Source organism: Colius striatus, chromosome 4, assembly GCF_028858725.1.
Source record: "Colius striatus isolate bColStr4 chromosome 4, bColStr4.1.hap1, whole genome shotgun sequence".
Lineage (NCBI taxonomy): Eukaryota > Metazoa > Chordata > Aves > Coliiformes > Coliidae > Colius > Colius striatus.
In genome coordinates, this window is record NC_084762.1 from 40,501,039 (window position 1) to 40,524,676 (window position 23,638).

Consider the following 23,638-nt stretch of genomic DNA (forward strand, 5'->3'; position numbering starts at 1 on the left):
CTGAAATATAAATTAGGAAGCTATTGATGGGTAAAAACAACAATGAAGAATTATTAAAAGGAAAAGTTTGTTTTCTGTAAGGGTGATGCAGCATTGGAACAGGCTGTCCAGGAAGGTTGTGGAGTTCCCATTTTCTGGAGATTTTCAAGACCCATCTGGATGTATTCCTGCGTGACCTGATCTAGGCAGACCTGCTTCAGCAGAGGGGTTGGACTAGATGATCTTTAAAGGTCCTTTCCAAACCCAACCATTATGTGATACTATGATTCTATGTGTATTACATGTCAACATAATTACAAAATGAGTAGCTGTGTATTTTTTCACATTTGTGATTGAGTGGAGACGATAGAGAAAGTTGAAAACACTATAAACAAGTGAAGTAGAAAATAATGGAAAATAATTAAAATCAATAATTTCTTAAACAAAGGAAATGGTTATAAAAAGATTGAGAACACTGTATTTCCATAATTTTAAAGTAAGGTTGGCTTCTGTCATTCCTAGTACCTGTCTGATAACATTCTAGTGTTCCTTTGTCTGCTAATGCAGATCATTTAGCTTAATAGCTTGTCTCTTTTGTTTGCTCTCACCCTGAGATGTCTTTATATATGAAGAAAAATTAATTTGTTCTACTCACTAGCCATATTCTTAGGATTAGTACATTTCCTTTTCTACTTTTGGTTCTGATGACATTCCAAAAATTGCTACAGTCAATTTAAACAGAATATCTTCCAGAGTTTGTTGCATAAGTTCCTTTTTTGAGATTTTATCTTTTAATGTCCCTTAGGTTCCAAGACAGGTTTGACACAGAACAACAGTCTACACCAAGGGATTAGAGAAGGTGGAAAGGATAAGTTTCTGAACAAAAGCAATTAAAAAATGTGAAAATGAAAATGACAAACTTGTTTGAAGTCTCTGGTGATAAAGAGAAATTAAACATGTGAGCATTCTTGACATTCCATGTTCTGGCATGGGATTTATCAAAGACATTTGGCAAAAAAAGTGATTGTCCTCTTCAAGGGTTGATGTAACAAATACTTTTCTATTCTCTAATACTCTTCAATTTGAGTCTTAGGCTTCAGTCAAGGCTTGCTTGAATGACTGATTACTGTTGTTGTTCATAAATACCTTGGTCAACACTAAAAACCAGTGGTCAGTCAAAAGACATCCTTTCTGAGGCAAAACACTTCTGGGCTGTATAAGCATGGAGAAAGTAAGTTAAAGATTACTTTTTCCCTTAGTATCCCCATATTGTAAAAGATTATGCTCTTACCAAGAAGTCACAAAAGATGACTTTGAACTTCAGATTCTGTTTCTTCCAGAGTAAGATTTTATCAATTTTTAAATCATCACAAGTGCTTACAAAAAACAGTAAGAGGTTAGACAAATTTAACACAGAACTGCAAGGACAAAGTCGGATCTTGCACTGAAGTTACTTCAAAGCCTGTAAAACTTAATGATGTTAAGAATATCCAAGACAATACCAACAAATCTCAGAATACCAAGTACTCAGAATACCCAAGCAAGCTGTTTACAGTATCTGTAGCTACTATTCTAAAAGTAATCATACAAATAAAATTACATGACTGCTTTCAATTCATTTGGAACAACAAGGTCAAAATTACACATAGAGCTTGTGTATCTATTGATCACATGATCATCAGTTTAGCATAGCAAAATAATATGGAATCAAACTGTGCTCTCAAGAAACAGAATCTGAAAAATGAGACACCATCATGAGCAAGGCATTGTAGATAACAACCCACAGGGTTGCTGAGATCTGAATGTATCTTCACATAAACACAGTTACATAACAATGTCTAAAACTTTCATCTTTTTCTGCAGATGATCTTTATGTGTTGGATTCAGTAGAAATTAAAATGCACTGCTCAGCTTTTTTACTTCAGTACTTTATATTTATTACTTATAGACTCTAAAATAGATTTTTATGAGATCAACTTTTATTAATATATATTTATAAATACATTAAGTATTTTAGTGGCTATATCTCATTTTTTGCTTTGTTTTAGTGTTTCTGTGATCATGTATAATCAATAGAAGTTACTCTTTGATAAGCTGACTTAACTATGTTACTTTTCTAAAACTGATGATTTCTTGTGTTTTGTTGGTTATGTGCTTTGTGAAACATAATTAGCCAGAGTGAAGCAAAATTTGTACTAACTAGGCATAAGACAAGATCTCTGTTTCTTTGGATAGCAATAAATTTGATTAAATATATGTGCAATTTTATAATTCTAAGACGTTTAAATGATTTTCACAAATATCAAGCCAACTGAAAGAAAGAGGATTCAGAACAGACCATGTCATTTTACCAGGTCTCTTCAGTATCATATATAGTTTGCAGCCAGTACTGAGTATAATTTTGATAAGTGTTCTGCACTATTAAAATAGTATTAAAACACATCCAGCTGAAAGCAATTCCTGAAACAATCCCATCAGCTTCTATTTCTTCTTGTAAACTACTGACAATGTACTTTTTTTTGTTTATTTCTTTCTCTTATACATCTGAAGGCACAGATTTTTTTATATAGAGCTGTATTTGGATAGGGAGTGTTTTGAGTTTAGATATTTAATTTTAACTTAATTTAACTTTGTACACCTAAACTAGATTTTACCTTAGTCTTCCACATTCTAATACTTAAAGTGAATGAAAATTTCATAATGAATTTAGATGTTCAAGCTCACTAATTGGAGCAGAGCACTCATGTCTCTGAAGTATTTTCACATAAAGACCATGAACTATGTAACTTTGACTTTAATTTCATTGAATCATAGAATGGTAGGGGTTGGACGGGACCTTTAGAGATCATCTAGTCCAACCCCTGTGCAGAAGCAGGTCCATCTAGATCAGGTCACATAGGAACATTTCCAGATGAGTCTTGAAGACCTCCAAGGAAGGAGACTCCACATCCTCCCTGGGCAGCCTGTTCCAGTGCTCCGTCACCCTCACAATGAAAAATTTGTTTCACTTGGTACTCTTACTAGTAACCTGATAGTAATACTTCTGGAATGGCATGAATCATTAGCTTTTAACAGATTTTTTGTTTTGCTATCTAGGCAACCTCTTGTGTACTCTCTGTAGGAGAAGACTTCATAAATTCATTAAACTAATTTTGCTGTATTGCACAGACACAAAAACCCACCCAAACCCTTTGTGATGGTCATAAAGAATGCCCAAATTTGACTTTGATCATGAAATCCAAGTAACCTTACAGAGGTACATGTGTTTCTAAAATTCATCAATGATGATATAATTTCGAGTTGAAAAAAAAAATAGATTATGCAATCATATAATCTATCAATAAATTCCAGAAGCTAAGCTTCCCGTTTTCTCCAGTAAACTTGTTATCTATGAGTGTTTCAGTTTCTGCATTTGTTAAAACACACTGTCAATATTAAAATTGATCATATCACAATTGTGGCAAATGATGTTGCCTCATTAATGTACATGCCTGAAACTAATCTCTTTCTAAATGAATTTAGCAATATAGTTTTAACTTGGTTAAGAACTATTGAAGTTGTTTCAATATCTTTTTATGTGGGTTTGCACTTGTGTGGCATCATTTCTTATAGTAATGTCAAAATACATTTTCTGACATAGCAAAGGCATTATTAACTGCAAATAAATAGAAAAGGATTAGTTGTGGATTAGTTGCACATCTAATTGAGCTGTAGATTGTCATAATTTTGAGATATGTACTTTTCATAATTACAGTAAAAAACCAATATCTTCATAGATGTCTTGATTAGTATTTTTATTAGAGATGTTTAACAATGGAGAAATACTTCAGATCTTTCTCTGCCTTGTGATACATTAATTACTTTATATCAGTAAAAGGAAACAATGTAATTCCTTTTCTTTTTTCAAAATGAAACCTTCTCAAAACTGGAGAAACTGTTCTTATTTTTTGAGGATGTAAAATTGTATTCCATGTGCAGTGATACTGTACCTAAATTTTAAAAATTGCTTATATTCTACATTGAAATGCATTCTGACTTGGCTACTGTCATAATTGTGGAGAATTATGATTCATGTCTACATGAAAAATACATAATATTTATCCTACAAAGTAGAAAAACATTGAATTGTCTTTACTATTTGTCATGAAAAAAATAATGATATTAGTTGAATAGAAAAAAGACCTTCTAGATTACAAGTATGAAAATAGATCTTATAATTCTAAACTTTCAACTACCCACAACTCCTTCTATAAATGAATGGTAAGCACATCTATAACTAGAGTGCTTGGCTTTCATTTATGGTACTTTCACAGTATTTGTGCATATATAGACTCAAATTCCTTCCTACTATAAGAATATCTTTATACCATCTTAATCATTAAACTAAAACTTATTTGACAAAAACAAAAGCCATCACCTGAAACCATTGCATAAATTCTTAGATTAGTTCTTTTCTTGGAAAGCTCTTTAGGAAGAACCAGGCTGGGAAAGCAAGGAGATGAAGTTTACATTTGCATGAAAGCATAGCTGGAGTACATAGTACTTTGCCTTGGGGTAGGTGATGAACTGATTGAGAGTTTATGAGTAAGGATTAAAGAGAGGGCAAGTAGGGGTTGACACTGTAGTGCATGTCTTTTATAAGTCCCCTGACGAGGAAGGGCAAGTGATTGAAGCCTTCTAGAGACAGCTTAAAGCAGCTTCACATATTCAGGTGCTAATTCTCACAGGGAACTTCGGCCACCACAACATCTCTTGGAGGAACAGCACAGCATGATATAAACAAGTTGGGAGGTTACTGGAGATCATCAGTGACGGCTTCCTGATCCAAATGATGGAAAACAACAAAAAGTGCTCTATAGGCTCTCATGTTCATAAGCAAGGAAGGGTTCATTGGACATATGAAGGTTGAAGGCAGCCTTGGCTGCATTGACCATGAGTTCAGGATCCTGAAAGGAGGGAGCAGAGCAAATGCAAGATCACAACACTGAACTTTAGAAGATCAAATTTTTGCCTGCTCAAGTTTCTGCTCAGTAAATTCCCATGGGATAAGGCCCTGGATGGAAGAGGGACTCAAGAAAGCTGGTCAATTTCCAGAGTTTGTCCTCTCCAAACTCAAGAGTGGTCTGTCCCAAGGAGCAAGAAATCATGCCAGGAGACCTTTGTGAATGAACAATGGGCTCAATGAAAAAAATCAAACATAAAAGGAAAGTATACAGTGGTAGCAGGGATGGTACCCTAGTGGGAACATAAAGACACTGACCAAACACTCAGTTAAGAAAATCAAAGTCTACCCGGAACTGAATCTGGCTAGAGATTTCAAAGACAAGAAGGGCTTCTCTAAGTACATATGTGGCAAAAGGAAAATTAGGGAGAATTTGGACTCACTACTGACTGGGACAGGGGACCTAGGGACAGAGCACATGAAAAAGGTTGCAGCCCTGAATGCTTTCTTTGTGTCAGTCTTCATCAGCAGGGCCAGTCTGAAGTATCCAAGGCCCCAGAGATCAGGCAGAAAGGCTGGAGCACACTTAGTGGAAAAGGACCAGATAAGAGAATACTTAAGTAAATTGGATGTATTTCCATGGAGCCTGACAGAAAGCACGCATAAGTGCTAAGGAAGCTGGAAAAATGTCATTGTAAGGACACTGTTGATAGCCTTGAATGTTGATGGCAATTGGCAGAAGTACCCAAAAACTGAAAAACATGTCACTCCTAACTTCAAAAAGGACAAGAAGGGAGAGTGAGGATCAGTCAGCCTCACCTCAGTCCCTGAGGTGGTAGTGGAGCAACTAATCCTGGAAATATTTTTCAGCTACATTAAATACTAGAAAATCCTCAGAAGTCAGTATGGATACATCAAGGGGAAGTCATGCTTGACCAGTCTGCTGGTGTCATTCTACAATGAAATGGCTGGCTTGATAAGTGAGGAGAGCAGTGGATATTGTCTACCTTGACTTAACACTGTCCCCAGTAACATCCTGATTAAGAAGGTGATGAAGCATGGACTGGATGAGCAGAGGTGGATTGAAAACTGTCTGAGTGACCAATCCCTGAGGGTGGTGTTCAGTGGTATGAAGTCTAACTGGAGCTAGTAACTAGTGCATACATCAGAAGTCAATGCTGTGACCAATACCAAGATCTTAATTAACAATCTAGATAATGGGACAGAGAGTAACTTCAGCAAATTTGTTGATGACACCAAACCGGGAGGAGTGGTTGATACAGCAGAGGGTTGTGCTATCATCCAGAGGGACCTTGACAGGCTGGAGAAATGGAATGACTTGAACCTCATGAAGTTCAACAGGGGAAAATACTAAGTCCTGCACCTAGGGAGGAACAACTCCATGCACCAGTGTATGCTGCAGCTGGGAAGCAGTTTTATAGAAAAGACTCTGGGGGTCTTGGTGAATGCCAAGCTGAACATGAGCTAGAAATGTAAAATTTCTGCAAAGAAGGTGAATATTATCCTGGTCTGTTTTAGACAAAGTATTGCCAGCAGGCCCAGTGATGTGATCTCTTCTAGTCAGCTCTAGTGACACCACACCTGGAGTGCTGGGTCCAAATCTAGGCTCCATAATACAAGGGAGATTTGGATATACTGGAAACATCCTTGTTTCAGGAATTTCCAAGTCAGTCCAATGACATTTGAGTTTTTAAAGTAGACAACATTGTTATTTTAAAAAATATATAAGTTTTTTTTTTAAAAAATGTATTATTATTTGTAGCATCCATACTTTACACAGAAAACCAGTTTTGGGACAAAAGGATTAGGAAGATATTTCTCTAAGCTCAGTAGTGTTCTGAAGCATTTACTCAGCTAACTGTATCTTTCCCCTACAATGGGAAAGGTGTGTGATCTATTAAATTTCTGACAGGAGTTGGAAGGCATGACCAGCTACCTCTTGTCCCTACAAATGACAGGTACTACTACATTGTCCAAAGGTTTACATCCCATTGATGTCCACTTCCCTTCTTCTGATTGAAGCAATGTCAAAGCTTTCTCTCTCTCTTCCCCACCCCTTAAAGGCCGTTAAGATGAGGGTAGGAAAGAGGTTGTGAGGAGACACAGCTGGGACAGATGACCTCACCTGACCAAGAGAATATTCCACATCATATTATCTCACACTTGGTAATAAAGCTGGGAAAAGAAAGCAGAAGTAGAGAGCGTTCAATGCCATGGTGTCTGTCTTCCTAAGTTGCACAAGATGGAGCCCTGCTTTCTTGGAGATGGCTGAACACCTGTCTGCCCATGGGATACAGTGGCTGAATCCTTTATTTTGTTTTGTTTATGTGCACAGGTTTTGGTTTACCTGTTAAAGTGTCTTTATCTCAGATCATAAGTTTTCTCACTTTTACCCTTCTTGTTCTCTTCCCCATCTCACTAGGAGGGACTGAGCAGCTGTATGGGACTGAGCTCCCTACTAAGACTGACCATAGCTTCCCAAATTAAACCAGTATGCATGCTGAAGCTGTGCAGAAAGTGGCAGAACATCTGCCTGCCAGTGGGACATAGTGAATTGATTCCTCTTTTTACCTTGTTTGAAATGCAGGCTGTTTTTCTTCTATTGTTTCTTCTATTTTTATTTCTACTCATGAAGGATTTTTTGAATCTTATTTTTCCCTCTCTGTCCTGTTGAGGAGAGGGAATAAAGGAACGACTGCATGGGATTCTGCCAACTGACCAGTAACACATCTTAGGCCCTAAAGGCATTTTTTGAATGTCAGTTTATTTTACTTTCTCAAGATAATTTGGAGAAACTGCTGTGCATCCACTTCAAGTCTTAACTATATAGTTCCTCAGTATCTTCTCAGAGTTTCCCAAATACTGTACTTATTATTTAAGGGCATTTTATTTCCCATGACAATACTGTCACGTGTGCTAAATTACTCATTAATTTACTAAATCCCTGTTTGGAATGAATTATCTGACATCTATGAAGTCAGCTAAATAATTTCCAATAGCAGTAAGTTCTTTTACATATTCAGACTCTTCCAAATTAGATAAACTATCTTAGAGCAAGTACTTTAAACACTGTTTTGATTTCACCTTGTAGGAAATTTTAAAAAATATTTTCTTCAAAATATATTTTGGTGGTATCATATAGGTACCATATAGGCTTCGGTGCAACACAGAATGGATGTTACCAACTGTACTGATACAATCATGTCAAGATACATAATTTCAAAAAATCAAATCAGTAGGATTGTCAAGTCTCAGCAACTTCCTTACCTGTTGTTCTTTGGAGTTGTGCTCACACGAAGCCTGTAATAAGCTGATCTCTGAAATACCATGACCAGAGAGAGTATATTTTCTTTAAGATTTGATTGGCTGAAAACATGTGGAACAGAGATATGTAAAGGATAGCATAAAGGATCTTTCTTTGGTAATTATTTTTTCTATTAATCAAGAAAATATATCAGAGATGAAAAATAAAGACTATTTTACTAACATAGTTCTCACACTTAAAAAAAAAAAAAACATTATTCCTTATTATCTCCTTGAAATATGCCACAGCATTCTTCAAAAAATTCTGCTATCGAGACTTCAAGCCACAATATCAGGAAAACCATCCCTGAGGAGAAACTTCAATTTTAAGAAAGAGTATGACTGAGTGCCCTCCTCTTTATAGATAAAACCTTGACAGGAACTATGGTGATTTCAAAATGAACAAAAGGCCAACCAAATTCTCTTCCTCCAGATATATTTCTTAACTACCTCTCACTCACAGAGTACATTACAATTGTCAGATGGCTCCAGTCACACTGTTATAAACTTTCATTATATCAAAATGTAAAAAGGTCACAAAAGTCACCCACTCCTCAGGTGCAAGTCTAGGAAGAGACCCAACTCTTCACATTTGTTAATAATGAATAGTTTCAGTCTGCAAACTTTTTCTCAAATTGGAATTTTGTTTTCCATCTGTAGGGAAATGCAATAATCTCTCTACTGTATAAGGTGAATTAGATTTGAAAACTGTCTAGAAAGCTTTATAGAAAAACATCACCTCCTGCAAATATCCATCTACTGATACAGTTTGGAGCACATTTCAGGGCTGAAATGTATGTAATGAAAGATCATTGTTTTAACTTTGTACATAGCACACAACCTTTTAAATTTCTGTAAATTGGTTCATTGCTTCATTGTTTCATTTGTGTAATGCAGTATTGTTTCTCCATTAATAACCAGTATCTTGACATAGTTCCATAGAAAGCATTAAATATATTAATCTTATTTCTATTTTTAACTACCTTTGAATTCTCCTCTCATTTGTGAAGTTTTCATTATGTCTAAAAATCCTGTTTTCATAGCAGTTTTAGCTCAAGGAATAAAAGGTGAATTTTACTTTCAACAAATATTATTCCATGTTTATTACATTTGTCTTTAAAATGGTATAAAAATGTGGCTTACACAGCTTCTTTAACCCTTTTCGGGGATACGTTGAGGGATGGTAATATGTAACACTTGTTTTAAGACTGAGAAATTGTGTATTTTCTGAGGCCATCCTCAAAGAAGACTTCAAGTCTTCATATATCTCTCTGTGCTGTACTGTATGAAAAATATAAAAAATTTTTTTGCATACATATTTTTTAAAAAAAGGTTGGTGTGGATTTTTTTTATCTGGGGAGCTCTCTGAAGAAGCTATGCATGGAAAGTAGTATTTCAGGAAAAATCTTGTCTCACAGAGTTTATACAAATATATTTTAGATCTTTCATGAGATAAATTACATCCTTAAACGGGAAAGCAGCTTTAAAAAGCAAGCATATACTCCGAGTTCGTCTATACTTCAGGGAACTTCAGCTATGTGAAGTTCACCAAACAGTACTTTGGTTTTGTGTCTCCTTAAGGACTTTTAGTTCAGAAACTTAATGAGCTCATTCTCTCCTTTCACCTGACTCCTTAGTTGTCACACATTTTCCATAATGAACTCAGACTAATCCAGGAGAGAGATCATGACAGTGTTGGAAATGAAGTCTGGCTTTCTAAACTATTGTGGTAAACATGCAAAACTATATAAATATTAAGTATCCTATACTGTCCCACATACACAAAACTGCCCTGGATGAAACCAATGACAGTTCTACCACTGTCTCCTATGAAACCATTCTTAGGAAAAATCTATGGCCTTAAAGTAGTTTTTTTCAAAGGGAAGTTTTAATGATATCACCATGGTTTGTAAGCTACAGAGGATAGCTTACATATTAGTGCCTTCATCCTCACTTTTTTATCAGAAAATATCAGCCTCCTGAGTTTACAGCCAACCTTCAGCAATGTTAAATTCAAGTACCTTTCACAAAGGAAAGAAAAAAACAACACAATCTACATATTTAATATAATACAGATGAGTCACTTAAAATTGAAATTATGTAAATTTATATCTTCAAGAAAGATGACATTTCAGTGTGAAAGTTAACATATATCATTAATATTTAATGGTTTAATATAGCTTTCTGAAAGCTGAAAAATACGATCGAAGACTTACAGATACCAAAAATTATGCTATTCCTAAAACAAATAGTTATTTTAAGAATATTTTTATAGTTCTTTAATCTCACTTGCAGTAAGTAGAGAATATACATAGATATACATTTAGGAATTAACAATAAACCTTAAGTTCTATACACTGTTATTGAAAAATATGACATTTTTTCTGCCACCAGGGGAAAGGTATCAATGAGACAGCTTTCCAATATGGATAACTGAAAATATTTTCTATCCCCTTTATAATATTTAGATGATTGAGAGATTTCTTGCCATAAAATAGATTTTGACTGTATGTCTGAGGGCACACTTTGATGGAGATAAAGTCTAACTATTTAGCAGCTAAATGGCTACTAGGAAGATATCACAGACTAATAGTTATTCTGAGAACATGTTTGTTCCTGTAACAACTGTTGTTGGAAACAGGAGTATGGCTTCATGTTTTGGTTGCCTGGCTGAGAACAAAACTGTTTAATTGCATACAAAAATGGAAGCTACTCTGCACTGAAAGCTAAAGTAATGCTCTATAATTTATCTGCATAGGAGACTTTTTCATATAGTAGTGACATAATTAAACAGCTACAGTTATTAAGTTACTTTGTCATGTGAAAACTTTTATACCACAGTAAGTAACAACCCTTTTTTTGTGTGTGTGGATTATTTTACACTGTTTCAAAAGCAACAAAAACTAAACTTAAAGGATCTATTTTACTTTACTGACGTAACTATTCTCTTTGAACACACAGAGTATTATTAAAGCCATCTTAAAACAATGAAACAAATAAAACTCCACCCAAGCCAAAAGAACTATGATTGTCCATTCACTTAGTACCTAGGCTACAGCTCAAACTATTTTTCATTTTCTTTCAGTTATGATAACGTTCGAGACACATTTTCTTCTATTGCGGTATTAAAACACTGAATCTCCCTCGTACGTTTTGTTTTGCCCACCTCTGTGATGATACAAAACCTCTAATAAAAGTCAACTGTCTTTGGTTTAGTTATCTTCTTTCCCTTACATTTATATTTTTTCACATCTCTTTCGGAGTATATGGGAAATGTGTAATAAATAGGTGTGTTACGTCAAAGTGTTAGTCAAAATGAAGAATATGCAAAACTGTTATATCATGGGTATCCCAAAATGTGTTGCTATCACACATTAGCATGGAAAGCAAGTTTATATGAAACAGAAGTAAAAGAATCATTTTTTTTTTAATTTCATTTTAGTACTGCTCTCTCAATTTAGCTAAAGGAAATTGTCAGAACTAAATTATAATTTATTTATTTTTTTAACTTGATGATAAGCATTTTGAAATTTATGTAGTATGACTTTCATTTCCCAAAATAAAACTGTAGAGCAGGTAAGTAGGCAAAAATGGAGGACGGCTCTGTTGGGTTTTGTTTGCTTATTTATTCATTGTTTTTTACTCAGAAACTGTGGAAGTTTTCTGATAACATCAGAGGGGATTCAATGAACATTAATATTAACAGTAGTCAAAATATTTAACATTGCTTTTTAAAATGGAAACAACATACAAAACTTTCATAAATTCTAAACATGGATTAAAATTTCCTTTTATATAATTCCAACTATTGTAGGGTTTTTATAACTGAACAAGTAAAAACCAGAAAGAGCAGTAAAATCAACACAGATTGAGATCACTCACTACGACCCACTGGCATATTCATAGAATCATAGAATGGTAGGGGTTGGAAGGCACCTCTAGAGATCATCCAGTCCAACTCCCCTGCAGAAGCAGGTTCACCTAGATCAGGTCACATAGGAACACGTCGAGGTGGGTCTTGAAGAACTCTAAGGAAGGAGATTCCACAACCCTCTGGTCAGCCTGTGCCAGGGCTCCATCACCCTCACAGTGTAATAATTTTTTCTTATATTTAAGTGGAACTTTTTGTGTTCCAGCTTCATTCCATTACCCCTTGTCCTGTTGCTATCTACAATAGAAAAAAGGGATGTCCCAACCTCCTGACACCCATCCTTTAGATATTTGTAAATGTTAATAAGATCTCCCCTCATATTGCAGTCCTTTCCTATGCTGTTATGCTTTGATTTTTTTTTCCCAGTGGGGTAACTACAGAAAAACAGCTTCTTGCAAACACTGCCTAGGCACCTACCACACTCAAGTAGTGCTATGCTTCTCTTTGGGAGAGCAAATCCAGACAGTATCAGGCCAGAAGGCTTTCCAGTAAGTACAAATTAATAGTAGAAATAACTGACCTGGTGTGTTGAGATATACTTTCTGGCACCGCTTAATTTGTAGGTGGTAGAGTCTTGCAGTGCCTTTTGCAACAGCCAAAGGACAAGATTCTAGTCTCCAATATGGGACAGGTTCAGCCTCCATGTTACCGACACTCATTTGCTTTTCTCCAAGTGAGCTTTGGCTTACAGTTAGGCAGCAATAATATATTGTGCATTGCATCTGTCATGTCACAAGGAAAAGAAGAGAATGTGACCCAAGGGACTGTGCAGCACATAAAGCCAGTGGAAAGGTTAACAAGATTCTCCTAGAGAAGGGGGAAATTTGTTCTCATTTACAGGTGAAAGAAGTATTTACTATTTTTTTTCTTCCATATTGTCTTTTGGGGCAGGTCAGTGAAAATTACTTGCTTTGCTGACGATATCCTGAAGTTTGTGCATACAAAGTTTGAAAGATATTTTGTCAATGAAACAGTTAAAATGAAGTATCTCCCTATGTCTTAAAGCTAAACATTTAGCTGTTAATGAAAATTACAAGACACTTCAGTGTGATAAATAATACATGACAAGGTGTGTGTTACTGTGAGATAACACACATCTCAGAGACATAGTGACATATGCCTTGGAGTGTCTTAATGCAATTATAAGATGTCTTAGAGTTAGAATTTGTAAAGATTCATGTGTTCATGGCTATCCAGCAGAGAAACATAACTAATTTGTAACTATGATTACTGACAGATTTAAGAGAAGAAATATAATGTTGGTTTCATATTCTGGAAATTTTCTTAGTTTTCTGACACAAGCATTACATTTATTGTCCTATGAGACTGGACTCCTGCCAAGGTCTCTGTTATGACAGTCTTAAACAGCACTACAGACGGTATTAGCAATCTGTAGTGAAACATTTCCTACGAGCAAAAATATTGAATTAACTGATTCCAAATTTCTTCCACTTGGTCAGTCACAGTTTGATTACTGTGGCTTCAGAATCTTTGACTGACTTCCAGATTTGGACTCTTATTTTCTTAAAGGACAATGATAAAACTCACAAACCTGTAGGTGTTAATATAGATGGGAAAGGGAGATGATATTACTCGAAGCCACTATTCTCCATTTAGTATAGGTAGTGGGAATTGATTTGGTCATGCCTCCTTAAAAACCATGTAAGCAAAACCAGGTGAAATAACATAGCAGACAATTATTCCTCCCTCCCTTCCTCTCCTGTCCTTGGCCTGAAGGGAGTGCTGGGCAGAATAAGGAGCCAGATGCTGGAAATCTGTTCCCACTTTGCTCTGAGAGTATCAATGCAGTAATAACACCTCCAACTCTCAAATGCACCCTCTATGTAGAGAGACAGTTGTTATGTCTTAGAAAAATAGATACAAAATGCTGTACTTATTAACAAGATTTTTTTTGCAATAATTTCCAGTATGATTACCTGTCCATGTTATAGGATGTCCCATGATAAATCTCAATTCATCTTTTTTTTTAAAAAAAAAAAAAAAATCCACATATGATAGCCATATCTGTATAGATGTTTCTTACTTTTTACAAAATCACTAGAAATCAGACTGGGAGACAAATTGCACGAAGAGAATAGACTATTTACATTTTCTCCGAGATGCTAATATCTGTAATCAGTTCACTAAAGCTATCATTTACTTCTCATGTTCTCTGCTAATAAAAAGAAAGAGAGTTCAGGTGAATACATATTTGTGATGTATTTTCTGATTGTCATTTCTAGGTTAACATTTTTAGGAGTAGTTTTTATATCTCTCTCTTTGTTCTGATATTGTTGAATTAAAGTAAACACATAAACTCCCCTAGCAATGATTGCTGCCTGTAAGGATCTATCAAAACTCAATAAATCATTGTGCATAGCAATCAGCTGGGACTGTGAGAGAATGTATTGACATTTATAAAACTCCCAAAACAGACACAGTTCCTATGGAGACTACACACGTGTTTTAATAATATAGATTTATTTACAAAAACCTAGTATGAAACTGTATATAAAATCTATGTACTTATGGCTTGCATAAGAAAATACGACTTATTTTTAATATGTGACTATTATGCTGGATTCATTTCTTGTCATGTTCACAATGATATAGTTGTTTTAAATTTATTTGAAATATTTATTGAAATATTGTCGTGTGCTTATTGTTGGAGTACTCATACCATTAGACATCACATTCTCACAATATGAAAAATGGTGGTTTCATATGCCTCCTTGCATATTGCCGTACCTAACTCCCAGCACAGTTTATAGCTAGTGAGTAGAACACAGAGAGAAGTAAACTCTGCCACTCCTCATATGCAATTTTCAGTCACTGAACTATTATGCCTCTGGTTGTTCCTAAGCAATTTGTCTGTTTTCTTTTCCTTTAAAGTAGTGTCCTTGCCTCTGAAATAGACTTTTTACCACTAGAAAGTTGCCTTCACTAGAAAGTTACAGCTAATGAAACCTGATAATTTGGAGAAGTTAAGTCATGAACAGTGAAGAATCTTCTTTGTGCAATACTTTTTTGTACACGCTTCTCAAAGTACAGTTAGCAGAAATATAGTTAAATCAGACCTCTTTGCATTGAGGGCAGTTATGAAACTCTTAATTCTAGGCACTCTCCGTAGATCTGATTAAGATCCTCATCAGTCTTGGGAAAAATGTGTGCAATATTTCACATAATCTTTCATTGACCAGTGTGAAGTGAATTGATGCTGTTACTCCTGTAGATGGGGAAGATTTTTATTTCCTGAAGTACTGCTACAACAGGTTTGTTACTGTCAAGCTCTACCAGTGGTCACAATGAAGCAGACGATAAGACTCTGATGATAAACTAAGATAAATAAGTTATTAGAATTATAATATATTACATATTGTATAAATTATATATTAATATAATACTAAATAGTAAAATACCATAATATGATATATTATAATTAGAAAACCAGAAGAGATAAAGTGCAACAAGGAAAAGAAACTCTGAATTCTTACACTGGGATGAGATGCTTCAAGGCATCCTATAAGTGTGAAACTGATCAGTACTGGATCTTTTCCTTCTGAGAAAAGAATGGGCAAGAACTATTTTCAATTAGAGACTAAGTATGAGTCACCTGGTCATGCAATATGAAAAAAGCTCCAAGTGATCTACCCAGAAGGGTCCCTTACTTTCAATGACTACACATCTAATGAAACTGTAATCCATTTTTTATCTCTACTTTCACTGCTTCAGTATTTCAGAGAAAACAGAAGTACATGATATGCAGCATGCTGGTGTACATCAGCAACTGGGAAGAGGGAATTTAAGATTCTGCTTCTGCAGACACAATCTTCTCTTTAATCAGAATATGGTGATCATTCTCCACATAGAGTTTTTATTCCCTAAATCTAATGTCTAGTCTCCTAGATGATGACGATGATGATAATGATTTTAAAAGTAAGAAAGAAATTACAGTTGAGTAAAGGAGTGGAATGTGCAGGATGTTCCTCAGATAAGAAACAGAGGGAAGACAACTGTTCATGTTGCTTAACTTAAGTCTGCTGAGTTACCAGACTATTTTCCTAATATTGGGGATTTCATTGAGAAGGCTGAGAGAAGAAAGTTCTTTCAGGGCTATCTAATACTCTATGTCATTAGAGATACAAGGGAAATGTATCTCTTATCACAGAAGTAATGCAGCAAAAGCAATCTGAAAACTTTGTTTTATAAGAGTGAATTTATTCAATATCTACCAGGTAAAAAAAAAAAATCTGGGATTTAAAAAAATTGTTTTTACTAAAAGCTAACAGAAAGAGACAGAATTTAAAATATTATCATTAATCATACAGAAATTTTTCTGTACTCTCTGGTCAAAATTTCTAATGTAAAAAGGGTAAAAAAAAAAAAAAAAAGGATTAACAGGAAAAATCCTGAGCTTCATTCTAAGAAATTAATTTCAATATAATAGAAATTTTTAATCTAAAGAAATGTCACTTTAATCAAGAGGAAAAACTATGTCCCTGGGGTTGCAAGACCTATGAAATTTAAGCCATAGTTACTATATAAGGATAAAAACTGCAGATTATACTGTATTTACAGTTATGATACATCTGTGTATCAATTCCATACCTATGTGCATATCTCATACGCTCACTCACTGTCTTCCTGGGAGGTGTGGGAACTCCCCAGGTAGGATCAGCACAGTTAAGAAATTGGGCTAGTTGAAGACAATGGGCTAACTGAACTCCTATGCTTCTTCACAAGCAACTTACTAATTATTATTACATGAGCTCTGCAGATGGCAATTTAGGACAGTCTTTGAGATTTCCCCAGGAGGTTCCTGCTGTGCATAGGCCGACTAAATGTATGCTTCCATGCACTGTTGATTAACATCTGGGGTGGAGAACTGGGACACCTCAGGAACCTTCTTACTGTTCAGTCTTTTCTATGTGGGAAATTCTTTGAACATAGTTCTAAATAATCTGTAACAAATGCTCATTCATATGTTTTTAGAGAGGGGCAGCTCAGTTACAGGAAATAAATAGAACAGCAATTCAACAGTCTCATCTAATCCAGCTAAAGATGTCATGTCAGGGACACTTGAAATGGGGATCCCATCCTCACCCACATGATGGTTGTTTATCCTGTCTGAGAAATTAGATGGTCACATGAGCACGTATGTTTTTTAATCGACATCGGTCTGTGGATGTCTCTGCAACAGAGGTGAACTATGAAATTGGAAAATTATATTTTATGATTTCTGTGCACTCACCATAGTTTTTTGGAGGTCTCTTTTTCTCTAATTCTAATTGTGTAGATGTACTGAGGGATATGGTTTAATTTAGTGTTGTGCTTGGCAATGTGAGGTGAGTGGATTTTCTCTATGATCTTAAAGGTCTTTTCTAATAGTAACAATTCTAATTCAGACTCAGTATAACTCATTATAATGCTTAATTTATTAGATTATATTTAGCATAAGTTCACTCATTAAATTGTTTCATGCACAGTATATTAATATAAGTCTAGAGTAACAGTTCAGTCAACATTTGTTATGATTCATGCAAGAATAAAACACATTTGTGGAAAATACGATTGAGATGTAACATAAGCTATGCAATACTTAGCCTGTGTACTTCTGTATAAATCTAAGCACTCCAAACTATGAAGTTTTACACATTATCACAAATAATCCTTGAAGTGAACAAAAATTCTGACCTTGCAATAGCAGTCAATTTAACTACTTGTAAAAAAGCACACACACACATCAGATTCAAAATCTTAATCAATAAGATACAAGATTAACTAGTGTTTCAGACATAAACTGAATTTTTATATAATTGTCTTTTTAGAATTGATGTACTGTATTTTAGTTATAGTTAATTAAATACCTAAACTAAATAATGTTTTTGTCAAAAATGACACAATTTTTCATTATAAACTTAATGCTGAGTTTGCCCTTTAGGATCCTTTACAACTTGGTCAAAGTAGGATGAACTTCTCTTTAAGTCAAAATATCCTGTCAAAGCCTAATCAGAAACTATGTTTATGTGAAGAGAAACTCAGAAGAGTTATGTCAGTGAGGAGTCCCATTGCTGATAAAGTTAGAAAATTGGAATGATATTGTTTTCTTGAATTTTTTCTGTGACTTTTCTTTGTTTGCACTCCTCTTCTTTGTTTGTAACTCCTAGCTGTCAAACTCTGTAGATAACAGAAAACCTTCAGACCAAATAGTTCAGTTTCTGCCTGACATAGGTAGCCTATGTTTCTGATGGTTATTTTTATTGTTTCAACTGTGCTGCTCCAAGTATGTATCCAGAATGCACAGACAAACTATGGTCTCAAAATGGATCAGAATACTCAAGTCCATGAAGACATTACATGTGACTGACTCTTAAAACAACATATAGAGCCACTATGAAATGGTATCTGTTGAAATGAGAGATACCAAAAGGCATTTATTCCACTGTTTAGGACGAACAATCCACCAGTAATCTCAATACAGCACAGGAATATTGTTGTATCAAGTTTAGCTAACCATAAATAAGAGAAACAGAAAGTTAATGTAATAATTTTTTTCCTCCTTCTCTTTTCTTGATCTTTGACCGTTGACCTATGGGCATACATTTCTCTTGTCAGAGTAACAGGTAAGTAGAGGAAGCATCTATAAATTAGAAAGCTTGAGATACATCAGCTCTGCTGTTTCAGGAGAAAATTTGTTAATATATCTGTCAATTTGTTAATTTAACTCATCACAGAGCTGGCATTTCAATGTAGTTGAAAAATTGATAGCTTTATAGAATTTTATCTTCAGAAAAGCTTTTAAAAAATGTGAAAATGTAAACCATGTGATTTTAATTAGTCACAAGTTTGATCTTTTTATTTAGTAAGATAATCATATTAACAGAATTTATACCTTACTCAATTGATTTCCAGGAAACATTCTATTTCCAAAATATATTCTCTGAAAACTTAATTTAAAGTACAGCAAATAATACCTGCAAAAATTGTATTACAGGCTAGAGCCAGCTGTATAAGTCATATACCACTCAAATTTCATGTTAATTACAGTCACACTTATTTAGAATTTGTGATCAAAGTAGACACACATATTTCAGATATATGATTCTAGACGGACTTAACAGAGCCACTTAAAGCTAAAAGCTCTTTGATGATGGAATTCGCGTGAAGAAAACAATATTACATACCAAATATATTTTATTAGTTAACTGTATATACAGAAATTAAAAATTATTACTAATCAAATTGCTATCTTAATAATTTATGGGTCAAAATGATTTAATTAATATGGGAAAGTATCATAATTAATATTACTATTTTTTTTGTGTAGCAATCAAACTATAACTCTCTCTTTTCTAGAGTGCTTTTTCCATCATTCCATTGTCCCTCATTCAAGGCTGATAGTTTCAGTCTTCCTCAGAAAGGACAAAGGAAGTATTGAATCAGGTGTCTTTACTGGATGGAACATGATGTTCATATATCTACCACCTTCCTTCTCAGCACTGTGTCTCCATGGAGCTGTTTTAATATTTTTTTTCTTTGTATAATATGCTTCCTTTTCACTGATTCCCAGATAGGCTTTTAAAATTACAGGACTTCTCCAGTCATAAAGCTCCTAAAGGATTGTCCCGGTTTAGGCCCATCCAGAAACAAAGGACCACGATCAGCCAATCGTTCACTCCTCACCTATCCAACAGAAAGGGAAAGAGGGCCTTTGGGAGGTCCAGGGCCTTTGGGACACCCTAAGGACAGGCTCACTCATAACTTATAGTCCTGGGCAAAATCGACAGAAAACTCAGCTTGGTGAAGAAAACAAAAATTGATTTAATCTACCACTGGACAAAAAAACCAAACAGAAAAAAAACACAGAGTAGTATGATGATGAAGAGTACAACCAGACCTTTAAGACCACCTTCTCTTCACGTCTCCCTTCTTCTAGGGCTCAAAGCCCTGATCCCGGTGTCTTCACCTCCTCTCCCCTGAACAGTGCAGGAGAGCAAGGAATGGGAGGTGCAGTCAGTCCTGTTCTGATGGCTCCAGTCACTTTTTTCACCTTAGGGAAGGATTGGGTAATGTTCCTGAACAGAGTCCCTCACAGGCCAGGCAGCCCTGCACAGGCCTCTCCAACATGTCTTTACCCCAAGAGCTGCATCTTCTTTCTGCCTCTTGTGTGGGTCTGCTCTGTGGCCTGCAAGCTCTCCAGCATGGCCTGTGCCATGGCCATCTTCTCACACAGTTTCCTGCCCATCTGAGTGCACTCACCTGGAGCTGCTGGTGGCTCTCAGTCCTGTCATTGCCTTCCATGGGTTGCATTCTCACCACAGACTTCAGATGGATCTCCAGTCTTGTGTTCATCCATCCATCCATCCATCCATCCGTGACTGTGGGATCCACATGATCACTTGTACCACTCCTCCATCTCCTCTTCCACTGCAGATTTCCCTTCTTAAATAGTGATTACAGAAGCACTGGGCTGTAGGTGGATCCACCTGAGAGTCAGAGGGATGTTTTGAGAACACTGGGACCAGCATTGCAGCCCCCTCATCCTGTTGCCAAGCAAAAAGTGGCTCTACACAAACCAATGACAATTATACAGCTCCTTCAGTCCTAAATCTCTTAAATGGTATTTTTGTTACACACTGACTACTTAGGTGTGCCAGACCATTACCATTAAAGCTATTTTGAAAAGTTAAGTTAAAACAGATGACAAAATAGTCACTTGGTGACCAGACAACTCTCAAAACAAGTAAGAATCTTCTTAGGCAAAGCAGGTTCAGGAAATCCTTGAAACCTTGTGATGCCAGGTTAATAAATTCGTAGCCTTCTCTAATATGAACAAAATCATATTTACCTGACTACAGTAGCAGGCTCCCTTGATGATGACATCAGCTTAAGAAACTTAAATTACTAACAATTCCAAACCCTACCAATTTATCTGTCCCTCACTGTCCTATATTTTAAATGGGGATGTTGGTACTGGCTTACTTCAAAAAAGTATTAAAGATTAAAATAATGTCATCTATGATAAGAGCCCTATGAATGTACACCATAAATATCTGACTTAGGAAAACCAATTAACTAAAAGCAATCAACGCAAATGGAGTTATACTGCTTTCAAGAACACATCTCAGGAAGGATGATGATCTCTTTCAGGGTGACCTCATCCTGCAATGAAGGCAGGGGAGTTACAGAGAAGGGCAACTAAATTAACCATAATGACGGAGCAACTGCCCTATGAAAGGAAGCTGACAAAGCCGAGACTATGCAGTGTGGAAAGAGGAGGACAGAGGGGATAGGATTTACTGAGATTTACATAATCAAGGATACGGTAGATAAGCTGAAAGCAGGTCTGTTCTCCAAATACTAGAACACAGGATCTAAGAGGGACTTCATAAGACTAGTTGGAGATTATTTTAAAATTAATAAAAGGAAGTATTTCTCTACAGAGTAGGTCATAACTTTCTAGAGATTGGTACCATAGGAGACTGCAGAGACTCATAGTATCTTCAGGTTCAAAAGAAAACTAGACAAATTTGTGAAAAGGTCCCTAAAAAAAATTGAGAAATGTCTAAAAAGAGGTATAACCTTTAAAATGTATAATACGCTCTTCTAGGTGCTAAGGGACCACAAAAAACCTTCCAGGCTACCATGCTCTCCCTAAACAGAATATTCTATTGCAAGTGGCCAAGGTAGAACTGAGGCTGGGCACAGGAGCAATTATGCTTTATCTTCTTAGGCACTATATTGACAAGCAAGACTTTATCAGTTTCAAGTGTCACACCAAAATCCCTTCTGAAATCCAATCATCTTCTTCACTCCATCTCTTACTTTGAAGGCTATAACTTGGCCATCAGCAGGCAAATTCCTGAGCTCCTCTAGAGTCCTACTAAGACAGTCATTCCTGTATATATTTCATCATGAACATTCATATTGAATCTTTATTTCTGCACGGTTGACAACAACCACTGAATGTGGCTTATATGCATACAACTCTAATGAAGCAAATGCTCAAAGCTTCTTCTCACATTCTATTCTGGAAAGATAAAAATACATATGAAAATAACTGTCATAGGTTCCCTTGTGGCAATAAGCTCTATGTTTTGCATTTTTCCCATAATGTACAATTCTTTCAAACAAGATGTCTGGCATGTTAAAGAAAATGCATCTGTATGATTCAATAAGAAATATTCAAATGCTTTTTTATGACAGTTTAATCCTAGAAGCATAGAATGGTAGAGTTAATGTCAGAGAAGGTACTGCAAATTGTCAAAGAATTTATGTAAAGCAGAAGCTTTAAATCAAATTATCCTGATATTTAATCTTACTAAAATTGTATCTTTAAACTCCATGTATAAATGTTGTCCTAAAAGTCACTAATTAAGGCCATTTTCAACCAACCTTAGCTTCTGAAGGCCCTGGAGGAATATATGATGATTTGAAACTTAATTTTCTTCATCTTGTTGGCCTCTCAGTTTGTCATAACACCACTACTTTGTAGAGATAAGAAGAACACTCCAATGCACAACAAACCAACTTATTTTAACCAATGATATCTCTAATCTTATCTGGGGAAAATCTTCCTCTTCAGAAACCACTGCTACTACACCACTTCAGGCAAAGTGTAGATTAAGTTGCAGATTACATTTAGTCAGGCTTTTGTTCCACAAAACCTCTTCACAGGGAGATCTCTGATGGATTAATCAATTTGATTATAAAATCCTTCCATTATGGACTAATACAAAAGAAAATGAGCCTAAGTACAAATGCACAACTTGTAAGTTTGCAGGAAGTTATACTAGTATTGCATATAATACAGAAAGGAACCATTTGTTTGATAAACTGCATCAGAAGTACATGTTAATCAGATTTAAAATGTAATTAAGAGTTAATCTGGGCTTTGTGTTAGGCACTTTTTATATGTTAAAGAACTCAAATCAGATCCATGTCCATTGTATAACAAGCTGTAGCTTTTTATGATTTTTCACATAACACATTTTTTTTCCTGCATAGATAAGATCATAGCAAAACATCTCATTCTATACTATGAGAGCATCTCAAAACTAACAGTATTTAGAGAAAAACTGTCGTTTATTGCTGTCTTTGTTACACTGTCCCAAAGGAGCAAATATTCTGTGTTCCTTCTGCTTTTGATAGATGGCAAGAGAATGTTCTCTTCAAACTCACAAGGACCTTTAGTGAAAAGGAGTATAAGCTGAGAGTTCACCTGTATTTTCTGCATTTGAAAATAATGTACATATGATTATGGTCTTCTTTCTGCAACTATTTTACAGTCACATTTTAAAAGACTTGAAAAGTAACATCAGTTTGTTCTCAAAAATTGGTTCATGTTTTGTGCTCTAAATAACCTCCCCCATCTGTTTCATGATAAAAGAATTGCCACTTCAAAAATAGCTGGTACTTGCCTTCCATCAGGCCCTTTCTATTACTGAGCACTTTTGTGAGCT